The sequence below is a fragment of the Arachis ipaensis genome, chromosome B10 (genome assembly GCF_059453495.1).
Source record: "Arachis ipaensis isolate K30076 ecotype BB chromosome B10, ASM5945349v1, whole genome shotgun sequence".
Classification (NCBI taxonomy): Eukaryota; Viridiplantae; Streptophyta; class Magnoliopsida; order Fabales; family Fabaceae; genus Arachis; species Arachis ipaensis.
Window position 1 is genome coordinate 98,198,234 of NC_142435.1, and position 5,459 is coordinate 98,203,692.

At 37.2% G+C, this 5,459-nt stretch overlaps 1 non-coding gene across 1 annotated transcript; it reads left to right on the forward strand.

Moving 5' to 3' along the window:
* Window positions 1-554: 554 nt before the first annotated feature.
* On the forward strand, window positions 555-662 carry LOC148581015 (small nucleolar RNA R71). The gene has a single exon (XR_015895571.1). It is a non-coding gene; the product is annotated as a small nucleolar RNA R71 (small nucleolar RNA).
* The last annotated feature ends 4,797 nt before the right edge of the window (window positions 663-5,459 follow it).

Here is a 5,459-nt window from a genome sequence, read left to right on the forward strand (position 1 = left end):
TGTTCAGAGTTCTCTGTCTGTTGCTGAGTTGATGATGGAAAAGGTTTGCTATTGCTAAACCTGTTTCTTCCACCATTATTAAAGCCTTGTTGAGGCTTTTGATCCTTCCATGAGAAATTTGGATGATTTCTCCATGTTGAGTTATAGGTGTTTCCATAAGGTTCACCTAAGTAATTTACCTCTGCTATTGCAGGGTTCTCAGGATCATAGGCTTCTTCTTCAGAAGGTGCCTCTTGAGTACTGTTGGATGCAGCTTGCATTCCATGCAGACTCTGAGAAATCATATTGACTTGCTGAGTCAATATTTTGTTCTGAGCCAATATGGCATTCAGAGTATCAACCTCAAGAACTCCCTTCTTCATAGGCGTCCCATTACTCACAGGATTCCTTTCAGAAGTGTACATGAACTGGTTATTAGCAACCATGTCAATGAGTTCTTGAGCTTCTGCAGGCGTTTTCTTTAGGTGAATGGATCCACCTGCAGAAGTGTCCAGTGACATCTTTGATAGCTCAGACAGACCATCATAGAATATATCCAGGATGGTCCATTCTGAAAGCATGTCAGAAGGACACTTTTTGGTCAACTGTTTGTATCTTTCCCAAGCTTCATAGAGGGATTCACCTTCTTTCTGTCTGAAGGTTTGAACATCAACTCTAAGCTTGCTCAGCTTTTGAGGAGGAAAGTACTTGGCTAAGAAAGCCGTGACCAGCTTATCCCAAGAGTTCAGGCTGTCTTTAGGTTGAGAATCCAACCATAATCTAGCTCTGTCTCTTACAGCAAAAGGGAAAAGCATGAGCCTGTAGACTTCAGGATCTACTCCATTAGTCTTAACAGTATCACATATCTGCAAGAATTCAGTTAAGAACTGAAAAGGATCTTCAGATGGAAGTCCATGAAACTTGCAGTTCTGCTGCATTAGAGAAACTAATTGAGGTTTAAGCTCAAAGTTGTTTGCTCCAATGGCAGGAATGGAGATGCTTCTTCCATGTAAATTGGAATTAGGTGCAGTAAAGTCACCAAGCATCTTCCTTACATTATTATTATTTTCGGCTGCCATCTCCTCTGCCTGTTTGAAAATTTCTGAAAGATTATCTCTGGATTGTTGTATTTTAGCTTCTCTTATTTTTTTCTTCAGAGTCCTTTCAGGTTCTGGATCTGCTTCCACAAGAATGTTCTTATCCTTGCTCCTGCTCATATGACAAGGAAGAATGGCCAGAAAAATAATGATAATAATAGGGATCCTTTATACCACAGTATAGGGATCCCTTTGTGAGTGGAAGAAAAGAGGGGGAGACAAAGAATGTGATGTAAAGGAAGAAACACAACTGTACCGATGGAAGAGATGTGAGATGAGATGTTAGGATATGAATGAATAAATAGAATGAGATGGGGGAGGGATAATTTTCGAAAATTATTTTGAAAAAGAGTTAGTGATTTTTGAAAATTGGTTTTTGAAAATTGTTAGTATTTTTTTTCGAAAATTTTTGAAATTAAAAATAAAAAATAAAAATAATTAGTTAATTAAAAAGAAATTTTTGAAAAAGAGGGAAGATATTTTCGAAAATGAGAGAGAGAGAGAGTTAGTTAGGTAGTTTTGAAAAAGTTAAGAAACAAACAAAAAGTTAGTTAGTTAGTTGAAACAAATTTTGAAAAGATAGGAAGTTAGGAGGTTAGGAAAGATATTTGAAAGGATATTTTTGAAAAAGATAAGATAAGAAGATATTTTTGAAAAGATATGATAAAATTAGTTTTTGAAAAAGATTTGATTTTTAAAATCACAATTAATGACTTGATTCACAAGAAATCACAAGATATGATTCTAGAACTTAAAGTTTGAATCTTTCTTAACAAGCAAGTAACAAACTTCAAATTTTTGAATCAAAACATTAATTGATCATGTTATTTTCGAAAATTTGGTATAAAAATAAGAAAAAGATTTTTGAAAAATATTTTTGAAATTTTCGAAAATGACTAAGAATTTTGAAAAAGATTTGATTTTTGAAAAAGATTTTGAAAAAGATAAGATTTTCAAATTGAAAATTTGATTTGACTCATAAGAAACAACTTGATTTTAAAAATTTTTGAAAAGGTCAACTCAAATTTTCGAATTTGACGAGAGAAAAATGGAAAGATATTTTTTTGATTTTTGAATTTTTATGATGCAAGAGAAAAACACTAAAAAGATGCAATGCATGAAATTTTTAGATCAAAACATGTGATGCATGCAAGAATGCTATGAATGTCAAGATGAACACCACGAACACTATGAAGAACATGATGAACATCAAGAACATAATTTTGAAAAGTTTTTAATGCAAAGAAAACATGCAAGACACCAAACTTAGAATTCTTTAATGCTTAGACACTAAGAATTCAAGAATGCATATGAAAAACAAGAAAAGACATAAAACAAAAAATCATCAAGATCAAACAAGAAGACTTACCAAAAACAACTTGAAGATCATGAAGAACACTATGAATGCATGAAATTTTCGAAAAAATGCAAGATGCATATGCAAGTGACACCAAACTTATGATATGACTCAAGACTCAAACAAGAAACACAAAATATTTTTGATTTTTATGATTTTCTAATTTTTTTGGATTTTTATTTTATATTTTTTTTCGAAAATTATATGAAAAAGAAAAATAAGGATTCCAAAATTTTTAATATGAATTCCAGGAATCTTGCCATGTTAGTCTAAAGCTTCAGTCCAGGAATTAGACATGGCTCACTAGCCAGCCAAGCTTTCAAAGAAAGCTCCAGTCCAAAACACTAGACATGGCCAATGGCCAGCCAAGCTTCAGCAGATATGGATACTTTTCATGTATAGAACAACTAAGTGTGTGAGAATCTCTTCATTTGTGATGGTAAGTTGAAACCCCAGTCCAAAAATTAGACATGGCTTACAGCCAGCCAGGATTCAACAAATCATCATGAAACACTAGAATTCATTCTTAAAAATTTTGAATAAAATTTTTTTTTTTTGAAAACATTATTATTATTTTTTTTTTCGAAAACAGATGAGAAAATTTTGAAAGATTTTTGAAAAATTTTGGAAAAGAAAATAAAAAGAAAATTACCTAATCTGAGCAACAAGATGAACCGTCAGTTGTCCAAACTCAGACAATCCCCGGCAACGGCGCCAAAAACTTGGTGCTGTTGCCGGATCAAAAGGGAATCTGGCACTGATGTTACCGGACCAAAAGCTTGCCGAAAACTCAAACAATCCCCGGCAACGGCGCCAAAAACTTGGTGCACGAAATTGTGATCTCTGGTAATGGCTTCTTAGGCCAGATACTCTGATCTAGTTTTACAGTCTGTAACAACTTCGATACAACTAACCAGCAAGTGCACTGGGTCGTCCAAGTAATACCTTACGTGAGTAAGGGTCGAATCCCACGGAGATTGTTGGTATGAAGCAAGCTATGGTCACCTTGTAAATCTCAGTCAGGCGGATATAAAACAGTTATGTGGTTTTCGAATATTAATTAATAAAATTGGGATAGAGATACTTATGTAAATCATTGGTAGGAATTTCAGATAAGCGAATGGAGATGCTTTCGTTCCTCTGGACCTCTGCTTTCCTGCTATCTTCATCCAATCAGTCTTACTCCTTTCCATGGCTGGCTTTATGCAAGGGCATCACCGTTGTCAGTGGCTACATCCCCTCCTCTCAGTGAATAATATGCTCACGCACCCTGTCACGGCACGGCTATTCATCTGTCGGTTCCCGATCATGCTGGAATAGGATTCACCCTCCTTTTGCGTCTGTCACTAACGCCCAGCACTCGCGAGTTTGAAGCTCGTCACAGTCATTCAATCATTGAATCCTACTCAGAATACCACAGACAAGGTTTAGACCTTCCGGATTCTCTTGAATGCCGCCATCATTCTAGCTTACGCCACGAAGATTCTGGTTAGGAGATCTAAGAGATACTCATTCTAGCTTAATTCATGTAGAACAGAAGTGTTTGTCAGGCACGCGTTCATAAGGGAGAAGGATGATGAGCGTCACACATAATCATCACCTTCATCACGTTCTTGGGTGCGAATGGATATCTTAGAAGCGAAATAAGAAGAATTGAATAGAAAACAGTAGTACTTTGCATTAATCTTTGAGGAACAGCAGAGCTCCACACCTTAATCTATGGAGTGTAGAAACTCTACCGTTGAGAATACATAAGTGAAAGGTCCAGGCATGGCCGAGATGGCCAGCCCCCAAAACGTGATCACAGGATCCAAATACAATCCCGGATGCCTAATACAATAGTAAGAGGTCCTATTTATAATAAACTAGTCACTAGGGTTTACATGAGTAAGTAATTGATGCATAAATCCACTTCCGGGGCCCACTTGGTGTGTGTTTGGGCTGAGCTTAAGTGTTCCACGTGCAGAGGCCATTTGTGGAGTTGAAGGCCAGTTTCTGTGCCAGTTTGGGCGTTCAACACTGGTTTTGGATCCTTTTCTGGCGCTGGACGCCAGATTTGGGCAGAAGGCTGGCGTTGAACGCCAGTTTACGTCGTCAATTCTTGGCAAAAGTATGGACTATTATACATTGATGAAAAGCCCTGGATGACTACTTTCCAACGCAATTGGAAGCGCGCCATTTCGAGTTCTGTAGCTCCAGAAAATCCACTTTGAGTGCAGGGAGGTCAGAATCTAACAGCATCAGCAGTCCTTCTTCAACTTCTGAATCTGATTTCTGCTTAAGTCCCTCAATTTCAGCCAGAAAATACCTGAAATCACAGAAAAACACAAAAACTCATAGTAAAGTCCAGAAATGTGAATTTAACATAAAAACTAATGAAAACATCCCTAAAAGTAACTAGATCCTACTAAAAACATACTAAAAACAATGCCAAAAAGCGTATAAATTATCCGCTCATCAGTATCCCCCAACCTGACAGGTTAAGGACTAATCCGTCGCGGATCTGAGCTCCATTTAAGGGTCTGCCGCTGGCCAATGGGTTGCTGCATGCACAAGGCGGGGTTCGAACTCCCGACACTTGCTTAAGCGGACGAGTGAGCTGACCACTCGACCAACCCAAGTTGGTTTGGCTGAAGGGTTCATTAATGAACCTTTATATATGTTGGGCTTGGGCCCAACTTGGGCCTAGTCCAACCCGTTAGCGTTTTTAGCCCGTTTGGCCTAACTTTGGGCTAAACCTTTAAAATTACACCCGGTTTTCCATTTCTAATATTTTTCTAAGGTTTTTGACTGTTTTTACCTTTGCTTGCACAGTACCGGGCAGACTTAAATTGGTTCAACCGGTCTGACCGCCGGTTCGTAGTTTATCGCAGAAAACATATTTTCTAACTCAGAAAAACCTACTGAGTCCAAAAATCACATTTAGATCCTCAAATTCTCACTTTAAATTTTTGGATCCTGTTTTTGGAAATTAAACTATTCTATTTTAATTAAACAGTTTTTCGTGAAAACTCCGGTTCTTACAA